The 16,814-nt window shown below is 39.5% G+C and overlaps 1 protein-coding gene and 1 non-coding gene across 2 annotated transcripts in view; both read right to left on the reverse strand.

Annotated features, from left to right (window-relative positions):
* The window catches only part of LOC124556105 (feline leukemia virus subgroup C receptor-related protein 2-like), a 158,148-nt gene that overhangs the window by 56,224 nt on the left and 85,110 nt on the right, over positions 1-16,814 (reverse strand). The gene's annotated exons all lie outside the window — the stretch shown is intronic.
* On the reverse strand, positions 15,988-16,061 carry Trnai-uau. Its single transcript has one exon. It is a non-coding gene; the product is annotated as a tRNA-Ile (tRNA).

Below are 16,814 nucleotides of genomic sequence, written 5' to 3' on the forward strand. Positions count from 1 at the left end.
CCGGCCATGGTGGCCGAGAGGTTCTAGGCACTACAGTCTGGAACCGCGCGACCGCTACGGTTGCAGGTTCGAATCCTGCCTCGGGCATGGATGTGTGTGATGTCCTTAGGTTAGTTATGTTTAAGTAGTTCTAAGTTCTAGGGGACTGATGACCTTAGAAGTTAAGTCCCATAGTACTAAGAGCAATTTGAGCCAAACACCATCCTAGTGTCAGAGTATATTATTGTGGACTGGACATTTCCTTTAACTTTTCATCTTTTTCTGTGGTTATGAGTCGCTTGGAAGGTATTTCATAAATGTTGCAAAGCTGTTGAACAGTACGGTAGTTTTTGTGCTCATTACATGACGTAAATGTGGCCAGATGGATTTCCAACCCATGTTACTATTCCATTATTCTAGTAAAGTAACTGTAAAATCGACAAATTATAGTACAGTCAATAGATTTGCTTTATTATGAAGAATGGTTACAATGATGTTAGTTTCGTGGTCAATTAACTACTAACAACTTGGAAAAACAACTTAAATAAGTTAAAGCTTCATGCTTGCTCACATTATTTTATGAAAAGATTTAGTAATTCCAACTGTAAATGGGTTGAAAGTTGTGCTTGCTTTAATCACCTTCGTTCTCACTAAAACAAACTGATGAAGTCTCGTGCCATGCTCAGCCAATGACCTTTTCGCCAAGACACAAAGAGTTTTATTCCCCTCTTCAGAACTGGTAGCCATTTTCTTCATAATTTAATGTTTTCATACAAAGATGCTTATAAGGTAAGACTGTACTGGTTTACGCACCAGTTATGAAGACTAGCACCGTTTTTTTGTGGATAAAGTATGAAACTTCATTACAGACAACTCAGGTAAACAGTGAACTGATAGCAAAAGCTGATTCGACGACGGCCACATTACTAGACATTATTAGTTGCTAGACCAGTGATCGTCAAACTGCGGCCCGCGGGCGGAATGCTTCTCGAATCAACTATTCGTGCGGCTCTCAGATCTCAGCCGTGTTTTATAAATAATATGCATATAGCAACTAAGAGCCGAATCCAATAACGTCAACTAACGCAAAGTGCTTCTTGAGAATGTATTTTTCCTGCTCAGTAACACTTTAAGACGTGCTTAATTATAACTGGCGTTGGATAATTCGGCCGTTAGCTAATCAAGGTTGGCCGCTTACCTCAGGACCAGAGAGGTAAGTAGCATGGCCATTGTGGCGTGAGAGGATGTGAGAGGGAGAATGCTTTATTATCTGTCTTTCAGTACTGACAACTCACGAACGTGCGCGACTCGTACCGGTCAGCTGCTGTGGTATGTTTTGACACGGAAGTAACAGAGATTCTTGGATGAGCATCACAGAAACAGTCATCCTCAAGTGCCTTACATATCCGTACTAACGAATATGAAATTAAGTTGAGGCTTTTGTAATAAAACGCAATGAATACAACAAAATGACATTCAAAACATTTAGTAAACATTCGTGATCATGTCTCATACTGCATAGTTCATTTAAATAAAAGTGCAGTTACTATAATTAATCAATTAATCATTCGCTTACACAGGCAACACAACTACACTTCGTCAGACGATTACAGTATCACAACTATGGATTCGTTGAGGGTGGCAGCAATGTGAAATACAGAACAGTCGACACGAAGTGTTCTAATGGTGCTGACTTTTAACGGTCAGTACTTTGGAGTTATCATCCAATTTACCGCACCCTTCCTCTAGCTAAACTATTGAGGCTTCGTAAGATACTAATTTATGTAGCTTACCAGTTAATAATAAGATCGGTACATATGCTGCTCGAGGTGCTGCCTCACAAAGTCAGTATCGGCCCTTGAGCAAAAAAATTTGACGATCACTGTACTAGACACTTCGGAAAATATTACAGCCTTCTTAGTACTTCGATCAAGTTTTCGAACAGCGTTACCCTTTTGCTAGAATTGAAGTCTTCGGAGTGTTTCTTGTATCAGTAACACTTTTATCAAAGGTGATCGTCTACAAAATTCAAGAGTCGTGTTGTTAAGGCTGTTTAGGTTTTTTTATTGGTAACGCCATGTAGCGTTCTGTATGAAAATCACTGGCTGTGCTGTGTGCAGTCTGTGGCTGGTTTGCATTGTTGTTGACTATTGTAGTGTTGGGCAGCTGGATGTTAACAGCGCGTAGCGTTGCGCAGTTGGAGGTGAGCCGCCAGCAGTGGTGAATGTGGGGAGAGAGACGCCGGAATTTTGAGAGCGGACGATCTGGACGTGTGTCCATCAGAGACAGTAAATTTTTAATATTGGATATCATGGACTGATATATATATATATATATATTATGACTTTTGAACACTATTAAGGTAAATACATTGGTTGTTCTCTATCAAAATCTTTCTTTTGCTAACTATGCCTATCAGCAGTTAGTGCCTTCAGTAGTTTGAATCTTTTATTTAGCTGGCACTAGTGGCGCTCGCTGTATTGCAGTAGTTCGATTAACGAAGATTTTTGTGAGGTAAGTGATTTGTGAAACGTATAGGTTAATTTAGTCAGGGCCATTCTCTTGTAGGGATTATTGAAAGTCAGAATGCGTTGCGCTAAAAATATTGTGTGTCAGTTTAGTGCTGATCAGAATAGGTAAAGAGAGAAATGTCTGAGTACGTTCAGTTTTGCTCAGCTGTTTGAAAATCAAATAATGTAAGAGATTTATCAGCACAGTAATTCACTAATTTTTCTAAGGGGACGTATCATATGGCGACCCTGCCAGGATTCCTCACTGGAATCTTCTGATTTTTTCTTATAGTTTGTGTAATTAGTGTAGCCGGCCAAAGTGGCCGTGCGGTTAAAGGCGCTGCGGTCTGGAACCGCAAGACCGCTATGGTCGCAGGTTCGAATCCTGCCTCGGGCATGGATGTTTGTGATGTCCTTAGGTTAGTTAGGTTTAACTAGTTCTAAGTTCTAGGGGACTAATGACCTCAGCAGTTGAGTCCCATAGCGCTCAGAGCCATTTTTTGTAATTAGTGTAGCTATTGTTTATTGCTAGCGTGTAATCATAGAGAGAATTTCATTTGTAGTTGTAGTTTTTCATTGTTGTACAGTAAAACAGTTGTGGCATGAATGTAGATTTGCACCAAGTATTTCGCAGCTGAGCTTGCAATTAACTAGATATTATTTTCAGTGCTATGTTAATGTGTTCCCTTATTTTTGCTCTTCAAATTGTGCTTTTCTGTGTTATCATGTGAAACATTGTGACAATAATGGTGTGTGAAAAAGTAACACTAGGCTCCAAAGTAAACTGAGAAATAATAGTGACGATGAGCATAGCTTATCAGCACCACTGTGTAATGAATTAACAGACATTCGAAGTCGTAATTTGGTAATAGTGCATAGGGAAATGGAGTGGGCAGCAAATAATGGTGTAGACAATTAAACAAGTAGTGAACAGGGAAGCATTATCAATCGATCGGTCGGCAACAGCTCGCCTCAGGAATCCGAAATGACAGAACACAATATTGCAAATACTTTAGACTCAGGTTTTGGGTCCTCACTGTTTCCTCAAATGAGTCAAGACACATTTTCTGCTTGTCAAAATGTGAATGTTGCCGGCGAAAATGCACTGCCAAAAAGCATAGAGAAACATATTCCAGACACTAATACATTATTATTGCAATTAATGCAACAAATGGAACAAAATCAGAGACAAACACAGCAAAAGCTTCAAACGTTAGACACAATGGAACGAAATCAGAGACAAACACAGCAAAAGCTTCAAAGGTTAGACACAATGGAACAAAATCTTCGGAAGTTAGACACCACGCTTGAACAAACACGTGAAGATTTAACTACTGAGTTACATAACATTGAATCGAAATGTCAAAAAGTCTGTAATGATGTAAAAACAGAAATTTGTGAGCATTTTCAACCTATTTTTTCGCGCCATGAAAATGCATTACAGAATCACGAAGCAGCCATAAAAGAACTGCAAACTATTGTTGATGAAAATCATGAGAACCTGCAAGCTAAAATTGGCTCAGTTGCATCTACCGATTCGGTTACGCAACTTGCAAAAAACTCAGAAAAACTTAAAGGACACAGTAGATACTCTGAAAATTGGTTCAGAAAGACACACGGAGGAAATTAGTTCATTATCAGAGAAAGTAGATGAACTTTCGGATCAGCTAAATAATTTATCTACGAAGGTAGATGATAATCTGAATGACACAAAACCGGTAGTCTTTAATGACACAGAAGAGTGCGAACAAATTAGGAAATTCAAACAAAATCAGAATTAAATTAATACGCAACACCAAAGAGAAATCCGGGAAGAACAAGATCAGCTGACACAGGTAATACAAGAATTACGTATTTCAGACGACACTCTGACTTCAATACGGGAAGAGGGACATAGAAATACGGAACAGCCACAAAATAATAACACGGGGTACTTCGGAAATTATGAAAGAAATTGGCAAGGTACACCGAATTTTGAGATGTAACCGCCGAAACGAAGTAACAATGACCGATATGCGACTCGCCGACATGATGATTTTGACTATAAGCTGTTTATTACTACACGTAAATTCAAAACATTTAAGAATTCCGGCAACGACATTCATCCACAAGCGTGGCTTCATCAATTCTCTCATTCTTTTCCTCCCAACTGGTCATTAGGGCACAGATTAGAATTTATGTGTGGCTATTTAGAGAATGAACCAGCTGTAAGAATGCGATCGGTTATTCACGATTGCCACAGTGAAGGAGAATTTTATCATGCCTTCCTCTCAGCATATTGGTCCCAAGCTACACAAGACCGAGTAAAACATAGCATCATAATGAGGAAACATTTCGAACAATCTGAATTTTCCAGTCTTGCGAAATATTTTGAAGACATGTTGCACAAGAATCAGTACCTGTCAAACCCATACAGCCCCACAGAACTCATCCGCATTTGCTTAATTACCTGAACGTTTACGACATATTATTTTGGCAGGACGTTGCAAAGACGACATTGAAGATTTTCAGGGACTCTTACAAGAATTAGAAATCGACACTGACAATCGCAGGACGCAAAAACAGGAACACAACAATTACGGATCCCATCCGTCACAATTCCGCGATGAAAGAAGACTGGACACGACAAGGCTGTTCTTACAACGCAAATCGTGACCAAAACTGACACCACCCATATGACAACTGTTGGCAGAGTAGTATTAATTACAGGGAAAGATCACCTCTCCCCAGCAATGAATATCACAGAGATAACCATAGGAACAGACAATATGGGAACCAAAACAATTATTATCAAGGGAGACAGAATAATTTCAGACGCAACAGTTCAGCGCACAGTTACGATTCCGGGAGAAATTCTTCACCACGTGACCGACAAGAAAGAAATTATGGAATCTACCGACATGACGACAGACGATATAATCGTAACGACAGACCTGAATTTCATGAGAACTGGCGGGATTCAAACAGGGCAGGCCCCTCTCGACAAGGTGAATTTGTAGAAGTTAGGTCTCCAAATCCCAATAACGACACGCGCCATCAAAGAGACAATAGGCAATGACTCGTACCGCTGGCAGCCACAAAACATACTTATGAAACTGACGACACAGCTGCCGTAGCTAGTAATTACGTAAAAATGGAAGACATTAGGGACATCTTACTCCAGGAATACGACGTAAAACATAGCAACATTGCATATCCTGTGATTCACATTACAGCAAATGACGTAAAATTTACGGCAGTACTTGACTCTGGCAGTCCTGTTTCAGTAATTAGTGAAACAGCCTTTAGCAAATGCAACAAATCGAATGATTGCCCCACACTTCCATTACGTAAGATTAAATTACAAGGTGCAATCTTTGGAAAATGTGTAGATGTACGCCAACAAACCAACTTAGAATTCTTTTGTCAAAGCCACAGCTTCTCTATGAACTTTCTTATTGTTCCATTATTGTCGACGGAAATTATAATGGGAGCAGACTTTTTTAATGAATACAAAGCAATCTTAAACTTTCACGATGCTGAAATAAGTTTAGAGAAAGAAGGTAAGTCAATAGCTTTGAAATTTGAAGATTGGCCCTCAAACCATGACGAAGAAATTAACCGGCTTTACCTCCTGTTAGACAACAGTTCGGAATTTTCGACGGAACTTGACACTAACAATCACTCTACAAGTACTGACAGGGATGATATCGACGGCGCATTTGATACTAATGAGTTAATTCAGAATAAAATTCAAACAATTGAGAATTGTAATGACACTGATAGGCAAGACCTTTTTGAGATTTTACAAGCACATTCCACAGGTTTTACTCACAAAACAGGAACAATCAAGGGATTTCAATACCAATTTCGTGTTCGTGAGCATACTAAATTTTGTGTTAGACCATACGTAATTCCGGCACATTATAGGGACCGTATTAGAACAGAAATACGATCTATGCTTGACGAGGGCATTATTGAGCCTGCAGTAAGCCCATACAACAATCCATTACAAGTTGTTGAGAAGAAAAATGGATCGATCAGGCTTGTCTTAGATTCGAGACAAATCAATACTATCATCATTCCTGAAACAGACAGGCCGCAAAAGTTAGAAGAACTTCTTCAAAATTTTAATGGTGTAAAAGTGTTGTCTTCTATTGATCTCAGATCCAGCGTTTATCAGATCGAACTTCATCCAGAATGTAGAAAATACACAGCTTTCCTTCGTTTCGGCGTTTGTTATCAATTTCGGAAACTTCCTTTTGGTTTGAACATTTCTTCGGCAGCATTCATTCGCGGGCTACATTCCATATTACCTGACTTCTTAAAACGTCACATCACCTTATATGTGGACGATATTCGGATAGCAGAAGCCTCATGGGAACAACACAGTCGCACCCTCAACAGCGTGTTACATATTTTTGCAGAATCTGGAATTACAGTTAACTTGGAAAAGTCTGAATTCGGTAGGACAAAGGTGAAGTTTTTGGGACATATTATTTCTTCTGAAGGCATTCAGCCGGATCCTGAAAAGTTAGAAGCAATCAAAGCCATTCCAGTTCCATCCACAAAAAAACAAGTCCGCAGTTTTCTAGGTCTCGTAAATTTTTACCGTCGTTTTCTGAATATGCAAATTCTAGTTGCACCAAAACTTTGTTCTCCCACTGGAAAAAATACTATTTGGAACTGGGACGAACAAGCACAGTTGGAATTCAATTCTTTGAAAGAATCGCTACTTAACGCGCCAATACTACCTCATCCAGATCTGTCACAAGATTTCTACCTTAGCACCGATTCTTCTAAAGTCGGTCTTGGTGCCCATTTATTTCAAGAAGCCACAGAAAATGACACTACTGTTCAGAAAACCATTGCTTTTGCTAGCCGAGTGCTAACAAAATCTGAAAAAAAATACTCCTTTACTAAATTAGAAGCTTTAGCTATCGTTTGGGCATTTGACAAATTCCGTTTCTTTCTGTCTGGTAAGCACGTAAAAGCATACAGTGATCATCGTGCATTACAATTTCTTATGTCTTCAAAATTAAATCATGACAGGTTAAAACGTTGGGCATTGTTTCTGCAAGAATTCCACTTCACAATAGTCTACATTCCCGGCAAGGAGAGGGTGCGGAGGACGATAACTACGACACTTCCACAGAGATTATCTTACAACAAGACGCACAGTTTAGCGCTACGGTACACGTATTTGAGTGATTAATTTTGTACTTAAATGTAATGTAATGTATTGCGAATACGTAGAAAGAAGGATCCTTTATTGTATGATTATATGATAGCGGAACAAACACTGGTAGCAGTTACTTCTGTAAAATATCTGGGAGTATGCGTGCGGAACGATTTGAAGTGGAATGATCATATAAAATTAATTTTTGGTAAGGCGGGTACCAGGTTGAGATTCATTGGGAGAGTCCTTAGAAAATGTAGTCCATCAACAAAGGAGGTGGCTTACAAAACACTCGTTCGGCCTATACTTGAGTATTGCCCATCAGTGTGGGATCCGTACCAGATCGGTTGACGGAGGAGATAGAGAAGATCCAAAGAAGAGCGGCGCGTTTCGTCACAGGGTTATTTGGTAAGGGTGATAGCGTTGCGGAGATGTTTAACAAACTCAAGTGGCATACTCTGCAAGAGAGGCGCTCTGCATCGCGGTGTAGCTTGCTCGCCAGGTTTCGAGAGGGTGCGTTTCTCGATGAGGTATCGAATATATTGCTTCCTCCTACTTACACCTCCCGAGGAGATCACGAATGTAAAATTAGAGAGATTAGAGCGCGCACGGAGGCTTTCAGACAGTCGTTCTTCCCGCGAACCATACGCGACTGGAACAGGAAAGGTAGGCAATGACAGTGGCACGTAAAGTGCCCTCCGCCACACACCTTTGGGTGGCTTGCGGAGTATAAATGTAGATGTAGATGTAGATTGTTGCGGACGCACTGTCACGCGCACCGGCTGGGCTTGAGAAAAGTAACACAGAAGGCAACCTCGAGAAAAATTTCAGTATTCTTTACATTCAGAAAGTCGCCTTTGAAAACTTTATCACCACAACTTTAAAGGACATTGCTCATGAACAAGATAGAGATCCGATTTGGAAAGACATCAAAAGTAAAAGGCATGAAAAGACACGCACTCAGATTCGCCATTATTATATGGTTAGAAACAACATACTCTTCAAACGCTGCACTGTTGATGACAAGCTATGGGTACTTTGCATTTCAGATGATTTTGTTAATAAGCTCATTTGGTACATTCATTTCAGCTACGCACATTTTGGTCCACGAAAGTGTTATCATATTCTTCGAACGACTTGTTATTTTAACATTATGGAAAAGAGAATTCGAAGAGTCTTGTCTGTTTGTAAACTTTGTCAAAAGGCAAAACGATCTACTATCCCACATCGTGCTCCGTTGTTTCCTATCATTCCTTCTTAATTAAAAGAATTTGCTGCTGTTGATCTCTTGGGACCCCTTGTCAGAACATCGAATGGATTGTCGTACGTTATAGTCGCTGTTAAACTTACTTCAAAATTTGTTTCTTTCACTCCGTTACGTAAAGCCACTGGACAGTCTGTATCCAACGCCTTTGTTAAAAATTTCTTGCGTGAAGTTGGACACATCAGTAAAGTCATTTCAGATAACGGACCGCAATTCAGATCTGCTGTTTGGTCACGCATGCTTCGGAATCATAAAATCAAACCTGTTTTTATTTCATTGTATTCACCACATTGTAACCCGTCTGAACGGATTATGAAAGAAATCAATGAGCTTTGCAGACTTTATTGTCACAGAAAGCATCAGCATTGGGACAGATAATTACACTTATTTCAAAATGTGCTGAATGAAATGCCTCATGACTCCACTGCTTTACCACCTACTCTTGTACTGAAGAATGAAGAACTACCGAACAGAATCAGAGAGCTTGTACCTTTCCCGAACACACGTAAACTTCGACACAAAGACATAATTGATTTGGCTATTAAAAATATAAAATCTGCAGCAGACAAAAGAAGAAAACTACACGGTAAAGCAAATGCAAAGAAATTATATATTGGTCAGAAAGTTCTCATTAAAGCTCATCCATTGTCACATAAGAAGAAACACTTGAGTCACAAATTCTTTCTAGTTTACAATGGACCTTACAGAATCCGACGTATACCACATGATAATTTTGTTGAAGTTGAAACTCTGCGTACTAGGAAGAGTAAAGGTTTACACCACATTTCACAAGTAAAACCGTTTATTGCAAGATAATCTGACTTTTAACTTTGTCTTTGCCATAAAACTTTTCACTTCACATTTCTAGTATGCTTTGTCAGATTTAAGAAACTGTTACCATGCAACAATGTTTGAAGTTAAATATCCAGTCAAGAACCAAGAGAACTTATTTAAACAGAAATTACGAACGCATTGTTATAGTGAACAGACGACACAGTGTTGTTATTTGTACATTCTTGCTTGTTAGTTGCACGATTACGAAACGACTATCAGGCTTACATACTTGGAACAGATACTGCTAATGAGATTTTAATGCAACATTTTGGTTTACTTGAAAAGATGCTCTTTATTTGAAGTAGATTCGGTGAGATTAAAGATGACTTAGCATTTGGTTTCTCTGATAGCTACACGATTATATCACGACGCAACTAATATGTGACACAATTTACATTGTTGCTTTTGCGGTGATTCTGTTTTATATCTGCACAGTTTTTCTGTATTATTCTGGAAAGTAATACATGTTTTAGTAGTAACTTTTGTGGTATAGCTACAATGAGACAGCCTTTTCCGTAGCACAACATTAAGTTACAGCACAGTACTTTCTTCATCACGGCAATAAGCGTAATAACTAAGATACCTATACGCAAAGCATTTCACTTTTGTTCATCATGAGGTAAGTACATTGACTTCTGCGGACCTTAGCTGTCGGAGGATGATAACTACGACACCTCCACAGAGATTATCTTACACCAAGACGCACAGTTTAGTGCTACAGTACACGTATTTGAGTGATTAATTTTGTACTTAAAACATTTATTTTTAAAGATTTGTTAATTACAATGATACAAAGGTTTTCTGTGATACATTTCATTCCATTGCTGTAATCTGTAACACCTGAGGGTATAATTACATAAATTCTCAGGGGGTACATGCTTACTTTGTGTACCATGTGTTTGGCAAGCACAAGGATCCCTAGCTAATATGGTATTTGCTTATACAACTTTACACATCGGTACCATATTTCTCTAACACATAAATTACACAGCTATCTGATCATTTAACTGAGAGAGACAAACATTTTTTTTACTACATCAGTGACAGATGTTTACGCAATTACACAATTGGATAACTTCACACTTACGAAATTGTATTTTGTCTGTACTTTGTGAACTGTTCATATTTTTTCAGAACCATTGTGATAATATGAGAGCTTTGAATGATGTATTTGGTAAGGGATCATGATTTTTGAAGCACGTATGAAGTAGATGACTTTATTGAAGGTCTTGAAATTACTGAAAGAAGCTGCAACAATTCTGAGATATGATTGATCTGTTATGATGTTATTATTACGATGACGACGTCTATTATGCTGTTGAGGTATGTTTATGATCAATAAGCTGAGAATCGTACTTTAAGAGTTATGAAACGTGTGTAAATGCGTGAATGTATCACAATGCAGGCGAAAATTTATTGCACACTGTCATATTCATAGGATTTTGTTTCTACACATTTGCAACACAAATTCTCGACCTGTGAAATTTTTTATATGAGACTGTCACTGTAGTGCAAACTGGTGTCGTAAATATTTCGGTAAGAAAGCTAAGTGACCTTCATGTAATGCGTTGTGGGCACCCAGCTGCGCGACAGTCGCCTGGAAAAAAGCCATTAGTGTGTGCCTCTCAGAGGCACAGGTGGAGAAAAAAGGAGGCCATTATCCTCGCTATTGACATTTCTTTGTAGAAAGCATCGCAAATACGACACGCTCAAACTTGAAAACGTATGATTATACTATGGAGCTCTTAATTTATGATATTTACTAAAATGCCTAATGAAATGATGAGAAACATTTTACATCTGTTGTCTTGCCAGTTGAGAGATTTTTTTACTGACTTATGAAATGCCACATGGCTATTGAATAATGTTTTTATGCTTTGTACATAGTTGCTTATTGCATTTGATATCTGGTTTCCAGCTGTGTTGAAGCATTGGTTCTATAAAATAAATTTAAATGCATTTGCTAATGTGAACACTTTCTGTCAACAGATCTATTAAATAATAATTTTATGATCCACATTCTTCGAAAAAGGAGCACTTGGAAAGGAAAGAACAATAAGAAGGGACTAATAATAGTAACTTAATACATAATTTTCTTTTCAAGTACTTGGTAATTTTTTGTAGAATAAGTTTTTGTGGTGCACCACTTTAATTACATAGACATTAAGATGTGAATATACATTTCCCTTATCTGCATTGTTGTCTTTAGTGTTCTATTTTTTCTGCTTGTGGGTTCGTCATGTTTAGACATAAGTTATTACATTTACTGCTGCTTGCTTTGCAAATTTGCATTTTTTGTCATTGCTGTTTGTGTTAATTGTTTTGTGCTGCTGCATTGCCTCATCCCTTAGTTTAGCATCTGAGCTCAGTAGATTTAAGTTAGCTTAAGGTGGGGTAGGCTATATAAGAGAACTAGTTGGAGAAGCTATAAGAAAATGGTTTGGCCAAAAAAAGTATTTTGAAAGAGGATATGAACAAAAAAGTAGGGTTTAGGGACAACAGGTTTAGGTAGGATTTTCTTGGAAATAAATGATGAGGTAAGATAATGGAAAATAAATAATGAGGTAAGAAATATGTGAACATATAAATACAGAAAGCATGCTTGGATAGGATTTTTTTGGTGGAAACAAATGTTGAAATAAGACGAAAGATCTATGGAATGAAGTTTTGGGTTGGACTGCAGTACCAAATGTTACACTGAAAACGAACCCTGTCTTTCCTTTTGTATTATTCCGCTATATGTTTATGTACCCTTGTGTATTTGTCTTTCTCCTGTCTTTATGTGTTTAGCTGATGAGAGTTATGTTGTAGAATTTTTCTAATACTATGCTATTTACTTTGTAAAGATGTTTAGAGATTATTTATCTGTTCTGTTTTGTTGCTCATGTGTGAAGTTGATGTTTCAAAAGTTATTCTGATCTTTTATGTATGTACTTATGTCATAATTCCTGTAACACTGATGTATACGTTATTTCGATTCTTTTGTAAAGCTTGTATTACTACAAATGTTATCTGTACTATTATGCTCTTTAATGATGTATTTTGTACCTTTGTAATTGTATTCTTATGTTATAAAATTTTAACTGTCGCCAGTTCATCAAATTAAGTAACTTGTAAGTTACATTTCACTGCACACGTTTCTGTTGGTCATAGTATATGGACAATATGTGAGAAGTAAGGACTGATAGTGTTTGCACATGTGTTAATAATCCAGCAAGGGACTGGTTAACAGCATTGCTGGTTCTAAGAACAATTTAAAAAAAAAAGAACTTTGTGAGTGCACAGGTGGTGGTTTATGGACTTGCTATATTCTCCGCAAGACTCTTCAATGGTGATTGCGCACCTGCACAGTCGCAACGGATGGCTGCTAGCCATCTCTACAAGGACTACAGTGGGTCTACACCTTTGATGACGCACCACTACCATTATTTCTACAAGGACTGCAGTGGGTCTGCACCTCTGGTGGCCCACCAATACCAGACTCTCTACCGGGACTACAGTGGGTCTGCTCTGTGATGACCTACCTACCAATATTCTTCAAAACTTCGACTGACTCTGCTGTGGGTTTGCTCTGTTGAGGTCCATTACCTGTCTGCATGTCAAGAGTCAGCACTGTATTTCCGTTGGAAGGACAACACTACTTCTTCAAGACTGCATGGAAATCCACTACTTCTGTGTGCATTCTCTTTTACTGCTCAGACTTTGAGAAAAAAAAACACTGCAATTTTACTGTGATGAATGATCAGGACTGTCTTTATGGACTGTGAGAAAATTTTAGCTTTTGGCCAACATTGTATCAATAAGTGTGTACATTTGATATCTTTGTTATTGTAATTATGAAAAATTTTATTATATCATTATTGGCCACTGCCCAAAACAATTTGTAAAATTTTTTGTGGCGAGCATGGGGGCTATGTAAGTGGGCTGTTTAGGTTTTTCTATTGGTAACGCCATGTAGCGCTCTGTATGAAAATCACTGGCTGTGCTGTGTGCAGTCTGTGGCTGGTTTGCATTGTTGTTGGCTATTATAGTGTTGGGCACCTGGATGTTAACAGCGCGTAGCGTTGCGCAGTTGGAGGTGAGCCGCCAGCAGTGGTGGATGTGGGGAGAGAGACGGCGGAATTTTGAGAGTGGACGATCTGGACGTGTGTCCATCAGAGACAGTAAATTTTTAATATTGGATATCATGGACTGATATATATATATTATGACTTTTGAACACTATTAAGGTAAATACATTGGTTGTTCTCTATCAAAATCTTTCTTTTGCTAACTATGCCTGTCAGTAGTTAGTTTCTTCAGTAGTTTGAATCTTTTATTTAGCTGGCAGTAGTGGCACTCGCTGTATTGCAGTAGTTCGAGTAACGAAGATTTTTGTGAGGTAAGTGATTTGTGAAACGTATAGGTTAATTTAGTCAGGGTCATTCTCTTGTAGGGATTATTGAAATTCAGATTGCGTTGCGCTAAAAATATTGTGTGTCAGTTTAGTGTTGATCAGAATAGGTAAAGAGAGAAATGCCTGAGTACGTTCAGTTTTGCTCAGCTGTTTGAAAATCAAATAATGTAAGAGATTTATCAGCACAGTAATTCACTAATTTTTCTAAGGGGAAGTTTCAAGCTATTCATGTGCATATCCTACGTGTCTCTAGTGCTTCAGAGTTGTAGCTAGGTCGCAAACGTTACCAGACGCGGCCCGATAATTTTAGCAGGTAAATAATAATTGTTAAAAAGTACTGAGACAATAAAACTAGAAGGGCCGTTATAGCTCATTCATTTACATTTTTCGTACGTAAGCATCAGTTTCTATATTTTTCGTCATGAAATTTATACACTGTCTAACTGTTCCATATCAGAAATCGTCACTGTATTTTTTAGTGCAAACTGCCACCTATTGATACACAAATAGACTCAAGTTGTAACGAAGGAAATCCATGGAGGCGACTGCTTCGATACACTGAGGTGACAATAGTCATGGGAGAGCTCCTAATATGGTGTCGGAGGTCCTTTTGCCTGGCGTAGTGCAGTAGCTCTATGTGGCATGGACTCAACAATTGGTCGGAAGTCCCCTGCAGAAATACTGAGCTATGCTGCCTCTATAGCCGTTGATATTTGCGGAAGTGTTGCCGTGCAGGATTTTGTGCACCAACTGATCTCTCGATTATGTCCCATAAATAATCCATGGGATTCATGTCGGCTGATCTCGGTGACCAAATCATTCACTCGAATTGTCTAGAACGTTCTTCAAACCGATCGTGAACAATGTGGCCCAGTGACATGGCCCATTATCATCCATAAAAATTCCATCGTTGCTTGGGAACATGACTTCCACGTGTGGCTGCAAATGGTCTACAGGTAGCCGAACATCCAGAGGACCCAATGCATTCCACGTAAACACAGCCCACACCATTATGAAGCCACCACCAGTTTTCACAGTGCCTTGTTGACAACTTGGATCTATGCTTCCGCGGTGTCTGCGCCACACTCGAACCCTACCGTCAGCTCTTAGCAACTGAAATCGAGACTCATCTGACGAGGCCACGGTTTTCCAGTTGACTAGAGTCCAACCGCTATGGTCACGAGCCCAGGAGAGGCGCTGCAGGAGATATCGTGCTGTTACCAAAGCCACTGGCGTCGGTCGTCTGCTGCCACAGCCCATTAACGCCAGATTTCGCCTCACTGTCCTATCGGATACGTTCATCGTACGCCTCACATTGATTCCTACGGATATTTCATCCAGTTTCCCTTATCTGTTAGCACTGACAACTCTACGCAAACGCTTCCGCTTTCTGTTGATAAGTGAAGACCGTCGGACACTGCGTAGTCCGTGGTGAGAGGTAAGGCCTGAAATTCGGTATTCTTGGCACATCTTAACACTGTTAATGTCGGAATATTGAATTCCCTACCGATTTCCGAAATAGAATGTCCCACACGTCTAGCTCCAACTACCTCTGCGCGTCCTAAGTCTGTTAGTTCCCGTCGTGCGGCCATAATCACGTCGGAAACCTTTCCATATGAGTCACCTGAGAACAAATGACAGCTCCACTAATGCACTGCTCTTTTATACGTTGTGTACACGATACTACCGCCATCTGTATCAGTTCTTATTGCTAATCCCATGAATTTGTCACCTCAGTGTATATGGATATTCGCAAAATCATCTCTTTTTAAATGATAATTAAATCGAAACCCTTACTGCCGACAGGTGTTGTTGATATACATCAATGGAGACAGCTGAAAATGTGTGCCCCGACCGGGACTCAAACCCGGGATCTCCTGCTTATATGGCAGACGCTCTATCCATCTGAGCCACCGAGGACACAGAGGACAGTGCGGCTACAGGGACTTATCCCTTGAACACCTCCCGTGAGACCCACATTCCCAGCCGTCCACAACCCACATTCGTGGTGTTCCTAATAGATATTTGCCCATTCACTCTTTACTCTCGCCAGACTAAGCTGACGAGTGCCGTAAGAGTTCGGGCAAAGTGTGAGCATACGCACAGAAGGTCAATGGCCGGGTAGCCTTTAACGATATGAAGATGGTATATGTTCCCGAAAGAACAGATACCATTGATGACCGTGCAGCTTCTCTAGAATGAAATGATAATTAAATCGAAACCCTTAGCTGCCGACAGGACTCGTCAGCTTAGTCTGACGCGAGTAATGAGTGAATGGGAAAACATCTATTAGGAACAGGTTATGGACAGTTGGGAATGTGGGTCTCACGGGAGGCATGCAAAGGATGAGTCCCTGTAGCCGCACTGCCCTCTGTCCTCTCGGTGGCTCAGATGAATGCCGGCACAGTAACGCAGCGTGTTTGGTAAGAGGGCTAGCTGTCCTCTGTAATAAAAAAAAACTGAGTTAATGGATCAACAACGAACTGACATAGGTGTCTTTCGACGTCCGCCCCGAGCAGATACAACTAACGAAAACGAACAAAATGAGATTTTAAAAAAATGGATAGAGCGTCTGCCATGTAAGCAGGAGATCCTGGGTTCGAGTCCCAGTCGGGGCACACATTTTCAGCTGTCCCCATTTTGTATATCAACAACACTTGTCGGCAGCTAAGG

The sequence above is a fragment of the Schistocerca americana genome, chromosome X (genome assembly GCF_021461395.2).
Source record: "Schistocerca americana isolate TAMUIC-IGC-003095 chromosome X, iqSchAmer2.1, whole genome shotgun sequence".
NCBI lineage: Eukaryota > Metazoa > Arthropoda > Insecta > Orthoptera > Acrididae > Schistocerca > Schistocerca americana.